Source organism: Capsicum annuum, chromosome 4 (assembly GCF_002878395.1).
Source record: "Capsicum annuum cultivar UCD-10X-F1 chromosome 4, UCD10Xv1.1, whole genome shotgun sequence".
Classification (NCBI taxonomy): domain Eukaryota; kingdom Viridiplantae; phylum Streptophyta; class Magnoliopsida; order Solanales; family Solanaceae; genus Capsicum; species Capsicum annuum.
This window is the reverse complement of record NC_061114.1, coordinates 178309750-178333291: the sequence shown is the minus strand read 5'-3', so window position 1 is coordinate 178333291 and position 23542 is coordinate 178309750.

The following is a 23542-nucleotide window of genomic DNA, read 5'->3' as shown; positions in this document are numbered from 1 at the left end:
AGAATTTTTAGGGTTTTAAATTTTAAATTATGTAGATTTTTTTTAATTGTAAGTTGGTTATTTAAAACTCCTTTATACTTAAGAAATCTATTGAAATCATGTAAGTCACTTAAATCCATTGAGAGTCATTTTAACTCCCTTTTTGGTTGTCTCATTTTTTTTAAAAAAATAATCAACAGTGGTATAGGAGCTTCATTGATCTTACGGGATCTGTGAATTCTTTCAAAATTACCACATCATTTTAATCATTTTTTTAATGAATATGTCAATTAACAGTTTCTCACTGAATGCTCCAAAATTTTCACTAGCAAAAGCTATCAAATTTGATTAGTAAGAAATCATATCTTAAAGCGTATGATCTGTGAAAATTTTTTGTGGATGATACATGATTACAATCACTCCCTACAAATTCTATCCTTGCTCAGATTAAATTTTATTCAGATAGAAAAAAATGAAAAAAAATAAAAATAAAAACTGTAATTCAAAATTCAGTTATGGATTCGAGTTTTTCTAAAATCTTTGCTTGTGAGACAACAAATGAGGCTTAAAAAAAGAAAAAAAAATCAAGGAAATTACCAAGTCAAATAAATGCAAATTTTGAATTTGAAAAGAAATTTTGAATTTCTTAGGTTGCAAGAGGATGAAACTATTGTTAAGTGTTCTGACAAGATTTCTTTGATTGTTAGCAAAATCAGATTGCAAGGCGAGGATTTCAAAAATGACAAAATAATTAAAAAAAATTGTGACAATTTCAGAGAGATTCGAGTCTAAATCTTCTCTTTGAAAGAGTCTAAAAACATTTCTCCTATCTTTGTTGAAGAACCAATAAGTGCTCTTCAAGCACAAGAGAAAAGAAGAACATTCAAACAAGACAATGTTACTGAGTGTGTCTTTTATGCACAAAGTAAAAAAAGATAATTATCCTTGTTAAAGACACTTCAAAAAGAAAAAAACACTTGGAGAATTTTTATTGGTGAAGACCTGAAGCAATATGTGAAAATTGCAAACAAACAAGCCATGTAATAAAAGTGTGCAAACTTAAAAACAATTCTCAAGCACAAGCATCAGAAGCAAAAATCAAGGAGAAGCACCTTTTGAAATCGTAATAACTAAAGCATAGGAGGAGTGTTGAAAAATGTTTTTAATTACTGCAGTACTTTTTAGCAAAATAAGTTATTTAATTTATGATGAATTTGAGTTTTGAATTTTAGAAGGTTGTTTTAGTCTTTGATAATCTTCAGAATTTCAAATTTTAAAGAGTAAAGCATCTACTATCCCCAGAATTATGACCAAATTTGCTACGACATACTCTAACTTCACAGGAGTCCTATTACCTCCGCCCCGCCCCCCCCAAAATAAATTTTAGTATTTTTTGTCACCTTTTTTAGCTGATGTGGCACCTTCTTAGCTGATGTGACACCTTTAATATGGGTCATATTTGTATGTAATAAAGATGTCATATCAGCACAAAAGGGTGACAAAAATACGCTAAAATTGAGTTCGGGGGTAATAGGAACCATGTGAAGTTGGTGTGTGTCGTAACAACTTTGGCCATGGTTTGAGGGGGTACTGGATGCTTATCTCAATTTTAAATTATGCAAATTTTTTATGTAAAAATTACCTATATAACGATCTGTTTACTGGTATTTACTAAAAATTTTAACTATTTTTAAAATTTCAGAAAATCCCTACTTTTAGCCTTTGATGATACATATAACTTATGTTAGATACATCCTACAGATACATGTAATAATTAAATTAATTAGCATATTTTACGGATGTAACGGCTAACTAGCATTAATATAACAATTAACCTAACTAATTATGGTAAAAACTCAATAAAATTCCATGAAAAAAGATAATTTGTTTGTTATTCCAACTTTTTAAACAAATTCTCTTTCATAATCAGTTTTCAAACTATTTGTACGACTTTTTTTTTTGTTTTTCTTGATTTTTTATAGCTTTAGATACCAACTCTTCTGTTGTTTTAAATTCTTGAGTTACTCTGTTGTCTTCGGTGGTTGATGACGGAGGTTGTAGTAGAGTTTTCGGCTGCTCCGCCGAAGTCGCTAGCGCCGGCGACCCATCAATCTAAGATTAGAACTACACTAATTTGTTCTCCGATAAGAAGTCTAATGATATTATACTGTTATTGAATTATAATCAAGTCATTCAAGATGAATTTCTCGGAGCGAGAGTTTCTTGGATAAACAAAGTTGAAAGATTTGGAGGAGTTTGTATCAAAGTTACTTGCTGAGGATTAAGAAGAAGGATAAACGGGGGACTCTTCGGCCCTATTTTCAGCATATTAATACAGTTTCTGATGATATTGAACAATGAAGAAGAGAACCGAAGTTGTTTATGAATAATGGGTCATCAAAAAATCCTGTAAATGGACAGTGGAAATCAATTTCTTTTACACATCCGTCTACTTTGGATACCATAGCCATGGATCCTGATCTCAAGAATAAAGTAAAATCTGATGTGGGCAATTTTAGGTCGAGATACATATTTAGACACTAAAGATACTTTTTTTAATTTCTTGTATTTTTGTTCTCTGTTTATGTTTTTATATATCTTATTTTCTTAAGTTTTAGTGAAATAAGCATATCAAAGATATATGTTAATAAGTTTAAAGATACATATTGTGTACGAGGATGATTTGTATGTATCTCACATTATTTTTTATTTTGATTCAATTATTTATACCAAAGATACATATTCTGTAAAATAACAGATACATTTTAAGCTTTTTGTAGATCTGATTTTGTGTTGTTGTGGATTTATGTATATCATATTATTTCAAATCTGAATAATTTTAGGCTTAATTATATATATTTAGATATACATGATATTTTTTTCAATATCTTGTATCTCTTGTTTTCTGTTTAAGTTTTACATGTAACTCTTGTTTTTAAGTTTTAGCGAAATCAGCAGACCAAAAAGACATGTTAGTAAGCTTAAAAATACATATTGTGTATCTAACATAAAATTGATTATTATTTTACGTAACACTTTTGTAATTATGTTAAGTTGGTCGAGATACATATTTTACCATGCATGATACATTTTTCATGTTCTTGTATCTCTGGTAATCTGATTATGTATAAATATGTATCTCGTGATGTTTTAGTTTGGGTGATATAAGCATACGAAAGATTATACAGTGTATGTATCTCTCATAAATTTTTGTGCACGATGGTGCAGTGTATGCATCTCTCATTATTTTTTCAGTACGTTAAAATACATCTTATTTTTTATAACAGATTATAAAGTTTTTTTTGTATGATTGCAGTTATGTCCTAAAATATCGTTCAGAGGATTGTATGGATATTTAAGACATCTTGTCGGTGGGGGACTGACCTCTTTAAGTGGATATAATCATATTGGTTGGAGACTATGTTACTAATCTCAAAAATTGATGTCTCGATCTTGCTGGATCATTAAAACATGGACACACCATTTTTAAAGAGTCCAAGCAACATAAATTGGACGTGATTTAGCTGAAAGGAGAAGAAACAAATTGTTTTTGCCTTTTACTTGTACTATACTATTTTCTGTTTGTAGATAGTTTATCTTATTTTTTCTTTTTAGATTTTACAAGTCCATCCTATTGCATATCTCCCAAATCCTCCATGAAATTCAAGGAAGCATTGTTCTATCCTATAGCATGAAAAAACTCACTTAGAATCATAAGATGTCAAAACACTAGATGCTTTTTATATTGATACGTTCAAGCTTTGGTTGATAGAGTTATTTGGAATTTGTGTTGTTGGTAAATAGCAGATATCCCAAAAATATTCATGGTGTGTGCAAATTGGCTTAAACACTACTTTCGAGTACAATACTATTTTCTTTTAAGAAAGTTTCTTTTGTTCTTCTTTTTAGGTTTTTCAAGTCCATCATATTGTATATTCCCCAATCTTCCTTTAAATTCAAAGAAGCATTGTTTTGTGCTATAACTTGAAAAGACTTAATAAGGATCATAAGTTGTCAGAATCTGTAACTTTTTTTTTCTATTCTACAAACTTTACTACTAAAGAATTTTAATTTCTAATGAATCTTGAGTTTTCCTGCTTAGCACTTTGCCAGCATTAGTTTTGTTTTACCTCTTGATTATAGAGCTTTCACTGCACGACACTTGATAATTTGCATAAGTTAGTCAAAGCAGGAGCCAATTCTTATCAACGCGCATTCAAAATTTTGAAACCGTCTTTGATCAGCTTAGAAACGAAAGTAGTTTATTTTCTGAATATAGTGGAAGTTCATAAATAAAGATACTCAATAAACATACATGAAGGTCATACCCTTCAATTCAAATAGAATTTATGCAGTAGAATATGTTAATGAAAAAGTAGTTCATTTCCCTCGACATATTAAATAAATCTTTGACTATTTTCAATACAATAATTTGATTTAATACAAAGTGTCACAGAGCTATAAATCCTTGATGAAATTAGTGGATAAGACCTCATCATTACATATGGGACAAACCTACAAAGAAAAATATAGAGAAGTATGACCATCAAGAAAATATATATAGGCAATAACAAAAGATACATAATTTACAATAACACAATACCAGAGATACAAAATGCTTAAATTGTATCTATTATGTTACAGAATATGTATCTTTGATATAAATAATTGAATTCAAAAAAAAAAATTGCGAGATACATATAACATACCCCTCATACACAATATGTATCTTTAAGCTTACTAACTTGTCTCTTAAGTATGATGATTTCGCTAAAACTCAAAAACAAGAGTTACATGTAAAACTTAAACAGATAACAAGAGATACAAGATATTAAAAAAAGTATCATGTATGTCTAAATAAGTATTTAAGCCTAAAATTACTCAGATCTAAAATAACATGAGATACATAAATTCACAATAATACAAAATCAGATATACAAAAAGCTTAAAATATATGTATCTGTTATTTTATAGAATATGTATCTTTGGTATAAATAATTGAATCAAAATAAAAAATAATGTGAGATACATACAAATCATCCACGTACACGATATGTATCTTTAAACTTACTAACATGTATCTTTGATATGCTTATTTTACTAAAACTTAAAAAAGCAAGAGATACATATAAAGACATAAACAGAGAACAAGAGATGCAAGAAACTGAAAAAAGTATCTTTAGTGTCTAAATATGTATCTCGGCCTAAAATTGCCCACATCATATTTCACCTTGTTCTTGAGATCGGGATCCATGGCTATGGTATCCAAAGTAGACGGATATGTAAAAAGGAATCGATCTCCACCGTCAATTTACATGATTTTCCGACGACCCATTATTCATAAATAACTTCAGTTCTCTTCTTCGTTGTTCAATATCATCGAAAACTGTATGAATATGCTGAAGATAGGGTCGAAGAGTCCTCCGTTTATCCTTCTTCTTAATCCTTTGCAAGAAACTCTAATTGCAAACTCCTCCAAATCTTTCAACTTTGTTTATCCAAGAAACTCTAGCTTCGAGAAACTCATCTTGAATGACCTGATTATCATCCAATAACAGTATAATATTATTAGATTTCTTATCGGAGGACAAATTAGGGTAATTAGAATCTTCGATTGATGGCAACGCATTGACATAAAGAAAAACTCTCTCGTTAAACTGATTTTCTTGTCCATTTTCGTTCAGTTCGGCAACTTTAAGGTACTAATGAACATGAATTTTATCGTCAACCCAATTTACCCATTTTCGTAGCACGAAAATCAAGGTTATTTTTTATAAGATAAATCTAAGAAGAAATAAAAAGAAAGGGATCAAGAATAATAGAAAAAGTATATTTACAACTCACATGGTAGAGGAAAAAATGGGATTGAAACTGGTTCCTGGATTAATGGCGTAGGAGGAGAAACCGTTCTTAATTTCGTAAAGTAAGGGCGTAGGATGGGGGACCTTTAACATGTATCTCAACTTTTAGTAAAAATAGTAAATGTTGGGATATATGTAATATTTTTAAAGTGGAAGGATTTTTAGTAGTTTTGAAACTTAAGTTAATTTTTCCTTTTTTTTAATTGCATGTTGGTTATTTAAAGCCCATCTATGCTTCAGAAATCTATTGAAAGCTTGGAAGTCATTTCAATCCATTGAGAGCCATTTTAACCATTTTTTTGTTGCTTCAGGAGCTAATTGCTAATCAGTGGTTACAAAATAGATTGCAGATGCAAGAAGAGTTATTCCTTGAAGAATTGGATTTGCCGCTGTAAGGATGGATCAAGGAACAAGAATTTAACATGAAAACATTATCATATTTGCACAACAGAAAAGAGCGTTGAAATTAAGAGAAAACGTGCGAAGGTTAAAATAAATAAGTTAAATCCTTAGAAAATCTTTGATTACTTACTTAAAACTTTTACAAATTTGGTATTTCTTATATTTTTCTTATTCTAATACTTTCATATTTATTTCTAGATTTTTCAAATCTTCTTAGAATTCTTAAACTAATGAAAAATATATTAATTGTCACTAATTCTGGTAACTTCTAATAGGAAAGTGTTTACTATAATTATTTAATTGATTTTCAAACTCTTAAATATTAGAAAAATGATGAAAAGATGATTTTGTCTAAAGCATAGACTTTTAATGAAGGACAAAAAGTCAAATAATATTTTTACAATCCTTCACACTTTTAATATATTATAGATTATAGATATAGATACAACAACAACAACAACACCCAGTGTGTTCCTACATAGTGGGGTCTGGGAGGATAAAATGTACGCAGTCTATACCACTAGGTAGATATTATAGATAAAGATATAGATAAATATAAATATAAATATAAATATAAATGTAAATATAAATACATATCAAACAACCATGGTGGGCCGGTGACAACTTATATGCTACTGTCATTCTCTATTCATAAAAGTTAATTACAAAAAATAAAAATATATGCTAGTATCATTTCATTATGTAATGTTGAAGTAAATTTGATAAAACAATTAAGGTGAAGTATAAAATATTAAAACAATTGCGCACATACACAACGTACATATAGAATCTATGAAACAATAAAATTAGGAGTCCTTTCTCTATGTAGAATCTGCCTGCACTATTGATAATATTTTCTTTAATTTCTTACTATATATTTAAGGACTTTAAAATTATAAATAAGTTAATTTTAAATTATTAATTACATATGAGTCATTAAAAACAAAAATCACAAAATATATATCAATTAACATTTATCTATCAAAAATACATGATTAGTTATTAACTTTTCAATTAACAGTTATCTATCAAGAATGGATCATAATTTATTTATCGTAAACTTAAAAAATATACTTAAATTTTAAAAAAATTAAAAATCACAAACAACTTACTTTCTTAATCATAGATACTATCAAGATTTCATTGAATAAGAAAATTCTATACATAAACGTATTTTTTCCCTACGTACATTTTGAAACCTGTAAAAATAAAGACAAAAGAAAGAAGTAAGTGAACTGAAAATCAAATAAAGAAAGACAAAAAGGATGATGACAATGAATGCAATAATATGACTATAAGAAGAAAACTAAAAATATAATAAGTCAATTTTTATGTTTCTTGTAAAATTTAATTGAAAATATTACTTAAATAGAGTTGTAAAAATTCTTTTTATATAAGGTGAAATTTTAATTGATTTAGAAGTATTAAATATTATAATTTCTAATCTAGATGAATAAGGACTTTAATTAATTTTGAAAATCTAAATAATATATAATTGGCTTATTTAAAAAAAATATATATAGTCCCAGCCTCAATAATGTATAATATTAACTTATTTAAAAACAATAATCCCAAACCAACTTTATCTTTTAAAAAAAGTTCAGAAGACATACAAAGCAGTTTTGTAAAATAAGTAAGCAAAACAATATCCATCACAAATAGTAGTTAGTAACACGTACTATACTAATATTTAGACAACTTTGCAAAATTAAATTTTAGTTGATTTTAAACAATTACTTTTCTAAGCATTTTCACACTTTTAATTATTGCAGATAGATGTAAATATAGATGTTGATTTATAGATTTTTTAAATCTTCTTAAAATCAAATTTAGTTGATTTAGAATTCTTAAACTAATGAAAAAAAATATTAGTTGTCATTAATTATTATGACTTCTAATAAGGAAAGGTTTTATCATAAATATATTTAATTAACTTTCAACTCTTAAATATTAGGAAAAAATAGTAAAAGACGATTTTATCTAAAGCAGAGACTTTTAATGAAGGACAAAAAGTTCAAACAACATTTCTAAGGTCTTTTTCACTTTTAATATATTATAGATATAGATATATATAGATATAGATTATAGATATAGATATGGATATAGATATACATATAGATTATAGATTATAGATACTAAAAATAAACAAATATTAAATATATATCACATATATGTATTTTAGTCAAGAGATATAATTTAATTTTCTATTGTATATAGAATAATTCAATTTATGCAGAATGTTAATTATATTTTTCATATTCGGCAAAGAACATAACAATATTCTGCTTAGACTAATAGTTGATTTATTTGATTAATTAAATTCTTTACTTTAATATCAAACAACAAAATAATTAATTCATTAACAAAGATCAGAATATTCATTAGTGTGGGGCGGCATAGGTTCAAAACTGAGCCGGTAGTAAATTGATCATAGCAATATACTAATCAAGGTTAGTGTCTAGCAACACTCCTTTATGGCCGAATAGTCTAAAGTACACAATTTACTCTCAAGAACCCGTAGAAGAATGATATAGTATATTCTTCTGTCCTTATAGCTCCGGATCACTTTAGGATATGATCGAACTGTGAAATTCCAATAGGTGATCAACTATGTGTACACGTCAGATTATATTTGACTGTTGAATGACCTAAGAAACTATTTTCTTCTTTTATTCAATTGCCTTGGCCAAGGTCTTGATTAGTCGTTTATAATACCTGACAACATAGAGCTTAAACTTTTTACCAAGAGTTGACAGATTCCACCTTGCATCAATCATTCTACAAACATTTAATCATACCCAACATCCTTTCAATCATATCTGTATGGACATGGGGGTTCAATATCAAAGTATAATAAGAAAACTTATAAATTACTATGATGATCTCATGTCAAAGGAAACTCTTACATCTCATTCTTCAAGATGATATCCTAGTGACAATTTATGATAATTTAACGATTAAGAATTATCCGGTGAGTCTGTTAAATGACCGTATCTCCATATACATCGTCTATGTATGCAAGTTAGTTAATGAGATCAAGAATCTTATCACATTAATCAAATAATTTAATATAACTATAAAAAAGAAAATTATTCCGCAAATTAAACTGCTCCCAGCTTTTTCAAGTCCATGTATCATCTATGCCTCCATCTACTTTTATAATTGATAAAATATGTTGAATAATCTCATATTTGAGTGAAATATGCAAGTTCATACAATTAGGACCAGTAATACTAAGAAAAGAAACGACTCTTTATACCCACAAAAATAAACTCTTTGATGTAACATACGGATTTACATTTTGTTTAACATGAAAGTCCTAGTGGGTAAAAAAAATCTTTATTCTTATCCAAGATCAATTTTTTTTTTTACATAGAAAAACATATCAAACGTAATCTTTGGTGTAACATTTGAATTTACACCTAGACTTATTACCTTAAGGACCGTATGAGTGGGGGGAAAAGCCGGGATCTTTAAAAAATAACAGCATTTTGCTATAAAATCCACCTTCCATAGCCACATTTTACATAATTATCATTTATAGCCGTTGTATTCGATTTATATCCGCTGTATTCGGTTTTACAGATAGTATGTATTTATATAAAATATTAATACAGTTCCTAATTAGTCGCGCCTAAAATGAAATTTAATATTTTTAAAAAGAAAAAAATCTCAATCACGCTTATTTCGTTGAACTGAATATTTTCTTACCTAACACTACCATTATATTTTTTTATATTTCTTTATTTTTTGTATTTTTTTCGTTTTTTCTTCTTCTTTTTTCTATTTTTTCCTACTTTTTTTTTTGTTTCTTTCTTTTTGTTTTTTTTTCTTTTTCTTTTTCTCTCTCTTCAATCTCTAACTTCTATTTCTCTTTAAATTTTTTTTGTACTTATTTTCTTTATTATTTTTTTAGTTCTATTTTATATTTTTTGTATTTTCGAAAAATATGACTAGTCGAGCACAAGTCATGGATGATAACGTAAATACCACAATTGTTTATCATATTTGAAGTCATGGATGATAACGTAAATACCACAATTGTTTATCATATTTGTAGTCACACCGCCATTTATATTTTTGTATTTATTGATACAACTGTATTTGTATTTATATTTTAAAGTTTGTACTTCTATTTATATTTTATAGTTCGTATTTGTATTTGTATTTAATGGTTCGCGCTTGTGTTTGTATTTGCTAGTTTGCTCCATCTTTATATTTTGTATAATTCACACTTGTATTTTAAAGAACTATTTTATATTTGTATTTTATAATTGATTGCATATTATATTGGATTATATTTATATTAAGGTTTTATTGTGTTTGTATATTTAGATTATATTTGGATTATACTTGTATTTTTATTCAATTTTCTTCAATACCTTTTTATTTTTAAGAAATTATTTTGTATTTGTATTTATAAGTTGATTGCATATTGTATTTAGTCGTGACTATGTACAATTTATCATTTATATTTGTATACAAACAAGTAAGTGCATTAATTGTATTTTCGTGATTCTAAAATATATAAATATGTAATGTATCATTTGATACAAATGTACCATTTTGTATTTGTATATCAAAATTATCATTCATATTTTTAAATAAACAAATATCACTTGATACAAATACAATAGCAAACAAATGAAACAAATAATTTTACAAATACAAATACAATATGTATTTGTATAACTAAATACAACTAGTATCAATAAATACAAACAAGAATTCGTAGAAAGAAAATCAATTGTTCCTTTTCAATAATTAAAAAATACAAATGATAGTTCACACTTGTATTTATATGTTATAATTCTCATTTGTATTTGTATTTTATAGTTTATACTTGTACTTATATGATATAATTCGCATTTGAATTTGTATTTTATATTTCGCACTTGTATTTGTATGTTATAGTTTGCATTTGTATTTATATTTTATAGTTCGCACTTGATTTTGTGTTTACTAGTTCACACAAATGAAAAGGAGAGAAATTGAAAAGAAAAAATAAGGATAAAAATGAGAGAAAAAGAAGGAGAAAAAATACAAAAAAAGAAGAAGAAAAAAAAGGAGAAAAATGAAAAGGCAAAAAAGAAAAAAAAGGATAAAAAATAAAAAGAAAAAAGAAAAAAGAAAAAAGTGAAAAAAGAAAAAATAAAGAGAAAGCAACAAAAAAGGAAAAGAAAAACTGAAGAAAAAAAACTGAAAAAGAAATAAAAAGGAGAGAATAATAGAAAATAGAAAAAGAGAAAAATAAAAAGGAAAAAAAGAAAAAGAAAAAAGAAAAAAGAAAAAAGTAAAAAAGTAAAAAATAAAGAGAAAACAACAAAAAAAAGCAAAAAAAAAAAAAGACAGAAGAAAAAAAACTGAAAAAGGAAAAAAAAGAAGAGAATAGTAGAAAATTAGAAAAAGAGAGAAAATACATGAGAAAAGCTATGAATTGTAATTAGAAATAATTAATAGGCAAGAGGGGGCTATGAATTGTAATTAATTAAAAATTAGGCTTTAAGTGGTAATAAAAGCTCAATAGTGGCTAGTCCGGGTAATTTTCCCAAAGGGGATCTTTCAAAAATAGCATCATTTTGCTATAAAACTCACCTTCCATAGCCACATTTTACATAGTTACCATTTATAACTGTTGTATTCGATTTACGCCTGTCATATTCGGTTTTACAGATAATATGTATTCATATAAAATATGAATACAATTCCTATTTAGTCGCGCCAAAAATGAAATTCAATATTTTTAAAAAGAAAAAAATCTCAATCACGCTTATTTCGTTGAACTGAATATTTTCTTGCCTAACACTACCATTGTCATTTTTTATATTTTTATATTTTTTTGTGTTTTTTCCCTTTTTCTTTTCTTTTTTTCTATTTTTTCCTACTTTTTTTTTCTATTTTTTCCTACTTTTTTTTTTCATTTCTTTCTTTTTATTTTTTTCTCTCTTTAATCTCTAACTTCTATTTCTCTTTCTTCTTTGATTTTTTTTGTACTTATTTTCTTTATTATTTTTTATTTTATTATATATTTTTTATATTTTCAAAAAATATGACTAGTCAAGCACAAGTCATGGATGATAACGTAAATACCATAATTATTTATCGTATTTGTAGTCACACCGTCATTTATATTTTTGTATTTATTGATACAACTGTATTTGTATTTATATTTTAAAGTTCACAGTTGTATTTATATTTTATAGTTCGCATTTATATTTGTATTTAATAGTTCACACTTGTATTTGTATTTGTTAGTTTGCGCCATCATTTATATTTTATATAATTCACACTTGTATTTTAAAGAACTATTTTGTATTTATATTTATAATTGATTGCATATTATATTGGATAATATTTATATTATGGTTTTATTGTGTTTGCATATTTAGATTATACTTGTATTTATATTCTATTTTCTTCATTACCTTTTTATTTTTAAGAAATTATTTTGTATTTGTAAATTGATTGCATATTGTATTTAGTCGTGACTATGTACAATTTATCATTTATATTTGTATACAAACAAGTAAGTGCATTAATTGTATTTTCATGATTCTAAAATATATAAATATGTAATGTATCATTTGATACAAATGTACCGTTTTGTATTTGTGTATTCAAATTATCATTCATATTTGTAAATAAACAAATATCACTTGATACGAATACAATGACAAACAAATGAAATAAATAATTTTACAAATACAAATACAATATGTATTTGTATATATTGTATTTGTATAAAAATTTGAGTTGTATTTATTTGTATAACTAAATACAACTAGTATTAATAAATACAAACAAGTATTCGTAGAAAGAAAATCAATCGTTCCTTTTCAATAATTAGAAAATACAAATGATAGTTCACATTTGGATTTATATGTTATAGTTCTCATTTATATTTATATTTTATAGTTCGCACTTGTATTTGTATGTTATGGTTCGCATTTATATTTAGATTTTATAGTTCGCACTTATATTTATGTTTCCTAGTTCACACAAATGAAAAGAAGGAGAGAAATTGAAAAGAAAAAATAAGGAGAAAAATGAGAGAAAAAGAAGGAGAAAAAATACAGAAAAAAGAAGAAGAAAAAAAGGAGAAAAATGAAAAGAAAAAAAAGAAAAAGAAAAAAAATGAATAAAAAATAAAAAGGTAAAATAAAAAAGTGAAAAAACAAAAAATAAAGAGAAAGCAACAAAAAAAGGAAAAAAAAAACTGAAAAAAAATTGAAAAAGAAAAAAAGGAGAGAATAATAAAAAATAGAAAAAGAGAAAAATAAAAAGGAAAAGAAAAAAATAAAATAAAAAAAAGAAAAAAGTGAAGAAAAAATAAAGAGAAAGCAACAAAAAAAGGAAAAGAAAAATTGAAGAAAAAAAATGAAAAAGGGATAAAGAGAAGAGAACAATAGAAAACTAGAAAAAGAGCGAAAATACATGAGAAAGACTATGAATTGTAATTAGATATAATTAATAGGAAGACTATGAATTGTAATTAGATATAATTAATAGGCAAGAGGGGGTTATGAATTGTAATTAGTTGAAAATTAGGCTTTAAGTGGTAATAAAAGTCCAATAGTAGCTAGTCCGGGTAATTTTCTCGAAAAAAAATTAACCCCCATCCAGATTAAATTCGAGAACCAAGTAAACCATATTGATAACACTTCAGTTTAAGTATCAACTGATTAATCCGCTTTGGCAACCACTGTTATTATCCATATGTCCTCTTCCTTCTCTTCAATTTAAAGATTAAAATTATGTAATGAGAAATATCCTAAACGGAATAAATACATAAGCAGTAAAGAACAATAAAAATAAAAAATAAAAAAAGAGGTCAAATTGCGGGGGTTAATTTTAAGGTTTACGGAAATTTTAAACCCCCGTAAATTTCGATTCCAGCGGCCAAAATCCCCCGTAATACGAGTCTTCACAAACAGTTTTCGGTAATTTTTTTCTGACCACCATAATTATTTTGCGACGGTCGACCTCCGTTACTCTAAATTTAATTCTTTTTATAATAATTTTTTTATTTAAAATTATGGCGGCTTAAAACCTCCGCAATTATTTTATTTTTTAATTTAGTGGGGTCCATCAATTTTCAATAACAAACTATAAATTCTAATTTTAGCTCAAATTTAATTGTTCTTTTAGGCATAACCTACAATTCAATATTTTTTCAATTCATATATCATTAACACAACATAACTAATTAAACATTATAATTCACAAGCATATAAAAAATACATTGAACATTAAACTTCAAAATTAAATTTTCAACATTAACTAGTATCTTCAAACTGCAAAATCAAATTTAAACACAAAACCTTCAATATTCTAAGATTTGCTCCTACCACACAATTACATTAATCATAATTGAATATCCAAGATAATTTACAACGAAATCAACGACTGTCATTAGGATCACTATCATTACGTGGTCTCCTTGCATCCATGGGCGATACGGGTCCACTAGTCACATCACTTGGCTACATAAAAATACAAAATATAAAAACCAATCAGATAAACTTTCAGTCCTTATTATAAAAAATTTATATCTGCGTACAACTAAAAACATCATGATAAATATAAATAGATCAATCAACAACTACTCCACGCTACGGTTTCAAACTACTCAATCAATTGATCAAACTAAAAATCTGAGTACGATTCAACATACAGTTAATATCAAACAAGAAACCTGAGTACCATACAACATACAGGTAATACCATTCAACATATAGTAACATAAGTTCAATATTTTCTTTGCTAATATCTTCATTTTAAATGTGTAGTTTGAAGAGATTGCTTACAAGATTAGGCAAGAAACTATTGTAATGTGTTGTGGAGGACCATCAAGCACAAAAGAAAAGACTATACTAAATGGAGTGACAGGTGCTGTATATCCAGGTGAGATGCTAGCAATTTTAGGTCCATCAGGTAGTGAAAAAACTACGCTCTTAACAACACTAGGAGGGTGTCTTTCGAGCAAGTTATCTGGAAAGATTACATACAACAGCCAGTCATTCTCATGTAGAGCATGTCATAGAAGAACTTGGATTAAACAAGTGTATAAATAGTATGATTGGAGGGTCATTATTTAGAGAGATATCAGGTGGAGAGAAAAAAAAGAGTTAGTATAGATCAAGAAATGTTAATCAACCCGAGTTTACTACTTCTAGAAGGGCCAACTTAGGACTGCATTCGACAACAGTCCCTTCTTTAAGTATGTTTGTGTTAAGTGTTGCATATTGTGTTACATATATTGTGTTAAATTGTGCAACCACACTACTTTATCTAATAATATTTTCTAGAAATGCTATGTCAAGTTTCATCCGTGACTAAAATTCAAATCCTATGTTATATGCAAAGTCACACTTATAAGGCCTAGTTTTCATTGATTCTACAAATTACCTTCAGAAGGAATACATTCAGATCAACTGGTATAATTGATGTTGTGGCAGTTGTTGTGAGATCATATTCGTTCCTGCAATACAAGATAAAAGTAGTTATGTCATGCATTATCAAACTATAATGAGAAATAAACGAACGTCAAGTCTGCAATATGACTTTGAAAAAATATGTTACCTTATCAATCTTGAACTGAAATCCCATTCACTTTCAGCAACTAATGCCAGATCATAATAAAATTCTCCTTTTCACCGATATTTGGTAGTTTGGAAACTGTTTTCCTATCCTATATAAGATGAAAATTGAAAAGAAATATAGGTAATACTTGTATGAAGTTCATGATATACCCAATTCAGGAATATGAGTTATGGAGCCTTACTATAGTTGACGATTTTGGTTGGGGTTTGTTCCACATAGCATAGTACCGACTCAAACTATGGTTCAATCCCTGAGCATCTATAATAGTCACTTTATGTATTCCTTGAACAAAAAAAAAGTCAAAAATGACAGACAAGTGAAGGTTTTTGTGTAGACCTACCATTGGAAGCATAGTATATATTTAACATAGCCAACAAATTGCAAGAAAAGAACAGCTAATTCAATAGGCAGCCTAAAAGAAACAAGATAGTACCGAATTTCAAAAGTGATGCTCCTTGAGCAAACCAGGAAGACATCTTCTAACCAAATCTAAATCACCCGTTCGATTGTATATGTCAACAATCATTGCAGTTGGGACAGGAGGCTGACTGAATATTTGAATCACAACTACATAAGATACAATAAGAATTTGCACAACGTGATAAGAGAAAGTAGACGAAACTAGGCACTTTTTCCACCTATAACTATAACTTATACAGTTGGTCCAATATAATTTCCATCAAATACTTGAGAAGGTCACCCGTACCCCCTCTATCCTCATCCACCAAAAGAAAAAGAAAAAAATGCTTGCCTTATATTATTGTAATACATTCGTGCACCATTAAGAACATAACCAAACTAATCATCAGATAAATCAGATTAGTCAATACCTCTTTTGCAGTTTCATACATCTTGCTAGCTAACAAGCCCCTCAATAAAAAGTATGTCTAACTTATAAGATTTTCTCAAAGGAAAACTATTAAATGCAATAATATGTGTCATTGAAACATCATCACCTTAAAATACTTAAAAATGAGACTAGATTCTAGCTAGTTAATTAAATCATAGAAAAACAAAAATTTTGCATTTTTCTGATTAAATGGTAGGCCTCAAGCATATATTTACCTTAACAGTATGTGAAGTTGTATTCAGAAACTTCAAAACTTTTTTTTAAAAAGAAAACTGAAATTTTTCAGAAGACAAAACAGTAGTTGAGGTCCAATAACAACAAGATACCTAGTAAGTCAAATTGACCGCTACTAAATACCCACTACCTTCACCAGTACAAGCATCGGATAACTCTGTGCGTTAAGACTTAGGCAAATGACAAGAAGTTACCTAATAATTTTTGTCTTTATTGAGATCTGAACTTTGATCTCCTATGATTTTAACTCATTTCATTAACCGCTAGTCCACCCTGTTAAATTCTATAATGTCAATAGAAAAATGACACTGCTAGGTAAGTTTAATGTAAAAAGCTGATGGAAGAGAATTCTAATGAGAAAAGCACTAATAAAAAAAGATTACTATAATTAGACAATGAGATGACCTAAATCATACTCTAAGAAAGGATTAGTTAGTGACCACAATCTTTTATAATAAAACCCAAACTGATGACATTTAGTTTTTTATGAAATTTAATTTTTAATTTAGACCACTTATCAACCAAACTGTAATGGTACTTGTGGTTTTCTTAAACCTGATATCTTGGAAGAAATTTATTCTTAAAAACTCACTGCTTTATGAATATGTGATTACTTAGTTTATTGGCATAATACATAAAGCCTCAACTGACATCTATGACCTCCAATACGGAATACCTGCCACCTCCCACCAACAACAAGTATCAGGTAACTCTGTCCACCAAAGCTAAATCAGATGAAAGAAAATCACCTAATCAAGGAATCTCATGATTCTCAACTCACTTCATCGATCACTAGACCACATCCTTAGCTACACAAATTACCACATTATCAACTACGCAAGGAAATTTATCATACTGTACAACTACTATTCACTAAATTTATCAACTTTGTCTCCCGAGGCTAGGTCAGACACGCGATACCTGCTACCTCCCACCAATAACAGGTACCAAGAAATTAATGTCCAACAAAGCTAAACCAGATGAAAGAAAATCACCTAATCATGAGAACTCATGATTCTCAACTCACTTCATCGACCGCTAGGCCACATCCTTAGCTACACAAATTACCACATCATCAACTATACAAGAAAATTTACCGTACTGTAAATACAACCATTATTTCACGTTAAATTTCTCCCTTCACTAAACTCCACAACCCTATTTCACCAAAAAGTCAGATCTACTCAACAAATGCAATTTCACCATACAATAAAACTACTGCTACTATTAAAAAAAGAAATTTCTCATTTACACAACACCAAAACACATAGTATTCAATTACATTAAAAACATAAGATAACTATGGTGATGAAAGAACAGAAACAGAAAATTGAAATACTGAATTGATTAGCATTCACCTGAATAGACAAAAACCTCACACAAAAATAGAAAATCAAGTTTAAGGAGAGTAGCATTTACCTGACCAAAGTACCAATGACCGATCCGAGACGCCGGAGTAGCAATGGCCGATGAGATGTAGCAATTACTGGCCGGACTCTATAGATTTTGGGAAAAAATGAGAAAGACTTTAGCTCAATTTGGGGAAAATATTTTGATAATTAAAAAATATTTTGAGGAAAAATAGCTATTTTGATGATTTTAGGCACATATTTTTGGGGGGAAAAATATTAAATATTTTTTTAATGTAAAAAGGAGGCAACAGTTTAGGTGATATTTTTTTTTGATGGATAGCGGGGGGATTTTAATCCCTGCAAATATATAATTTTTAGCGACAAATATTTAACCTCCGCATTTCATATACTTTTGTGAAGGTTAAAATAACCTCTGCAAATAAACTTCTGCAATTAGACGTGTTTTTTGTAGTGAAAGATATAGCAAAAGACCAGAAAAATTAATGACATACCACTATAAATTGTAGATTAGTCACATTACTCATTGGTGACATATAACAATATGAAGGTTATCTTGATCTAAGCAATTACACATGTTTTCTACCAAAATGCTGGGCAAAAAGGATATTTGGTTTGCTGATATTGGTGAGGTGAAAACATAGGCATGGAGAAGAATAATTTTTGTTATGATTAAAGATGAGAATGAACCTAAGTATATATAATCTTCCACTATCACATTATTGACATTGATTAGCAGTAACAAAACTTCAATATATCATCGGTTAAAAGTTTTTTTTGCATTCTGTTAGTTGATTAATATTAAAAAGTTATGACTCTTCGTGCTTACTTTGTTCTCTTTTACTTGTCACTTTTTGACATGACAAATTCATTTAGAAAATAATTATTGATATAGTTGTTTTACCATTCTACTTCTAGTAATAGATGTTCAGAGTAATATGTCATAAAATCAATTTGTATAATAAACAATTAATGCTAAGGGTAAACTAGAAAATAGTTTTTTGTCTTTTCTTGATATGTTAAAAGTGACAAGTAAAAATGAAAATTCAACTTAAAAAAATAGTGACAAGTACAAGCGGGCGGAGGGATTATAACATTATCATTACAATTTACTCCCTTCATTTGGATTTACTTGTCTCTATTTTTCGTATTTGATTTTCATTTTTCCTTGTCATTTTTGACAAATCAAGAAAAGGCCAAAAAATATTTTCATGTTTTATCCTTAGCATTAATTTATTATTCTCCAAATTATTTTTCAATATATATTACTAAACATCTATTTCATGTACAATACTAATTGTTATTTTCTTAACTAGATAGATATGACCCGTGCTAGCACGGGTCCAACATGTAATTTTATTAAAAATTTAGTTAACAAGAACATTTAATTAACTTTGTTTTGATGTCACGTACAAATACTATTGTACTCTAATTGACGCATATATTATATAATATAATACGTATATTTCAATATACAATAATATCACTGACCATGAAAATATCATCCTATTGGATGTAGAAATGTTGTATTTACATGATTCAACATTTACATATATGGAAGTACTATTTACATTGAGATACTATTTATAAAATAAACAAAAGCAAACACATGCAGTGGTCAAATTTTTTTAGTAGTCATTGATTAAATACAACTGTTAAATTTGAGTTGATAAGCAAATGTTAGTATTCTAATAATGTGATTAAACAATATACTAATAAATTGTGTTAACACTTCTAATATCATGAAGATATATTAGTATTCATTTAATACTAGTCAAGTTGATAATTCGAATACTCATAAAAAGAAGGCATTCAAATAGTAGGAAACATAAAAAGAACAATAATAAGGGCATACAATAGCAGCAACAAAAATGATTTCAATCAAATCCAAAATGACAATAAAATTGTTTCAACCACACTTGATCAAAACAACAACAAACAATGTATTTAATAACACCATTTATTTATGATAATGTTTAACTGCAAAATAATGTTCAACAAAATAGACAAAAGCTTGTTCAAAGTAACTATGAAAAGCTTGTTCATTGCAAGTTTTTGAACTCTTCTCTGCCCTAATAAAATCAATGTCTAATGGCTAGTCCTCATTGGGATCAAATATGTATGAAAAAGAAAATTAGAAATGAAATATCTTAAAATAAGATTTGCAACAGATTGAACTACGTAAAATGTTACTAATCTTTTCTCTTATACTCGAGCATCCTCAAAGCATCACTTTTAATTCAACCTACATAATGCGAAAAGAATTATCCAGAAATAAAATTTCACATTAAATATATTAAAAAATATAACTCTTGAAAGGCTCATGACAACTCTTTTATAGCATCTACCTTCCTTTCAGCAAGTTCTTTGTCTTTGTAGATGGTAAGCTTTCATGACCTTATGAAGACAGAGAAACTACTAATAATATGTATTGACAAAGATAGTTAAAACATCAAATAATAAAAAAATGTCATGTTTGTCACTTGTTATATTAAGTTGAAGCATTCAAGAAGTCTATACATATGCTCCTAAAAAATGATGCAAAGTTAAGGAGGGATAAAATGCCATATTTAGTATTTGAGGAAGTAGAAAGTTGGTTGAGGGGATCTTCAATTCAGTAAGTCTTTAAACATTCAAAATAAAGTGTATATAATCATTTTATGAAAACCCAATCAATAATATTTTACAATAAAAAATGGTATTACCAATAGCTTACAAATCTATGTTGGGCTTTATATAGTAAAAATCAATCAAACTCGATAAGAGGAGTTCAAGCAGCAGCTCTATGCAATTCCTTCAATCTATAAGCTTTCATATGCGATCTTTGTTTATTTTGAGATCCAAATACTCAAAAAAATTTATCTATACTTTTTCAGTTGATTTTTTATCCTCTTTCTTTGAAGGAGATATCAGTGTCAAAAATGTTCTGATGGGATAGCTGAAGTATCTCCTATGAAATATGTAACATAATATGATAGTGAAAAAAGTATTACTTATTAGACTCACAGTAACTCACTTGGTTGGTTGACTGTTGAACATTCACCGGCTCGCTTTCCCCTTTCTCCTTCCACTATCCCTAATTTATTTTTAGAAAACCCTCTCAAAGAGTCAATACTATTTATGATTTAGCATGTATGTTTATCGAGAAAAAAATACAATAAATAGTCATTAAAAATCTAATTAAAAATTATATCTATGTGTCACCAAAGATGAAATAAATAGACAATATATTATCTGAAAGATAATGAGTCCATGAACAAATAGAGAACAAAAGAATTTTCAATTAAAAGTAATTCTTGAATGAAGAAAGGTCTAGACGTCTAGTGGTCAGTACATAAATAAATTGCATTGCTTGGAGGTTGACTTGGCGAGGCAGTTTTAATTTGTCCACGCTTAGCAATTTTTTGGTTCTTTTATCTTTAAAATACAAAACACGTTGAATTAGTTTCAAAACACAAAAATGAGAAAAAATTAGGAGTATTTAGCGTATATTACTCCCAGAACAAGGTATGAAATGGGCAAAAAATGACTAAAAGTCGTGCAAATATATCCAAGACCAGCAACCCCTGCTTCCCCTTGAATGGCCATGTATTTTGTGACACCAAGATGCAGATCAATTAGAGCAAAAAACCAGCTTGTTAGAAACATTCAGAATGACATTAATTTCAACAGATCTGAACTACAACCACATTGACATCAATAAGTTAAAAAGTATTTGACAAAGTGACATGATTACATAATTAAAACGCAACCATATTCATAAACAATTTGCCATGGACTACAACAATAATGGTTCTTATCTTTTCGTAACATTATTTTTTATAATTTGTCCATTCACAACATTAAATACATCAAGATCTAGACTTACCATATTTCATTTCAAGACAGATCAAATCACCAACGAAACGTTAAAATTAAAATAAAAGAAACTAAAAAGGATTAAAACCCCAAAAAGCATCCTTTAATTTTTTTTTTTTAAAAAACGTTGTCAAAAAGATTGTGAAGAAATACAAAGGAGGATCTACAGTTACCCATAACAATTTGCATCATAAATGCTAAAAAAAATCTTTAAAAAACTACAAAGCATTTTGCGGAAAATGACTTTTTGATGTTTTTCACAAGTTCAAATACTTTCGGAAAAAGTTTTAAACTCGAGAATAGAGTCGCCACTTAATTTATTTAGGAAAATGAAGAAAACCTTTGAAATTACTTAAACCATCCAAAATAGAAAAATCATTTAAGTTCAAAAATTCTGAGTAAGTGGTTCCTATTAATACTCTTGAAGGGTTGTTAAGGCATCAAGAGTATCCGCTAGCTTGTGGTCATCCGAACTATTTAAAAATAATTCTTTGACTAACTTAGAGAAAAGAAGCTGGTTTTTGAAAAGAAATTGATTAAGAAAACATTTGCTCAAAATCAATTTTTAGGCAACTTAGTGGGGAATTTAACTAGTTCTAAGAAAAGTAATATCAAATAGCACGAAAAGGGAAAGGGACCAAATTTCTGTCCTAATCTAATTGAGCTTTTGGATCACTTGCACCTGTCTTAAACTATTCATTTGGGCTTTTAGCCCATCTTCACCTGTCCTAATCTAGATCTTTGGGCTTTTGGCCCACAACCTATTTCACTTGTATTAATTTACAACTTTGGCTTCGAGGCCCAAATTAATGAACAAGTAGATAAATAAATAAAAAATAAGAAAATAATAAAAATTGAGACTTTTCAAGTCTCTTAGCGACCTCATCAATGAGTTCTGACCAATTTTCCTCCCTCTTCTATCTTCTTGCACCCGCACGCCATATAGTCGACCTTGGATTTAAACTTCAGACTTGACTCAAAGAGGTGGGCCTCATTGGCCCGTTATGAAATGAAAAAGGAAAGGAGTCCATTTGGACTCCAAAATATCTTTTGCATGCAAACAAAAGATAAAGAAATTAATATACGTTCAAGGCATAAAAGTGACATATTTCGAAGCAAAAGAAAAAATATCAAGAACCAATTTTTGAATGACAGTGATAAGCACACTTGCACACGTATAACAAGAATGAAAGTCAACAGATAAAATGCTAAGCAAAGACACCCACTTACATGCCTTATGATTTATGTTCATATTAAGAATGAATAAAGGTAAAAGGAAGAAGATCATTTTCAATGAATTAATGCGAGAACAAACAACGTAAGCTTGCGAAAGTAAAGGAATGATGAAATAAGAAAAATACCCATGATTTCTAAAATTGAATAAA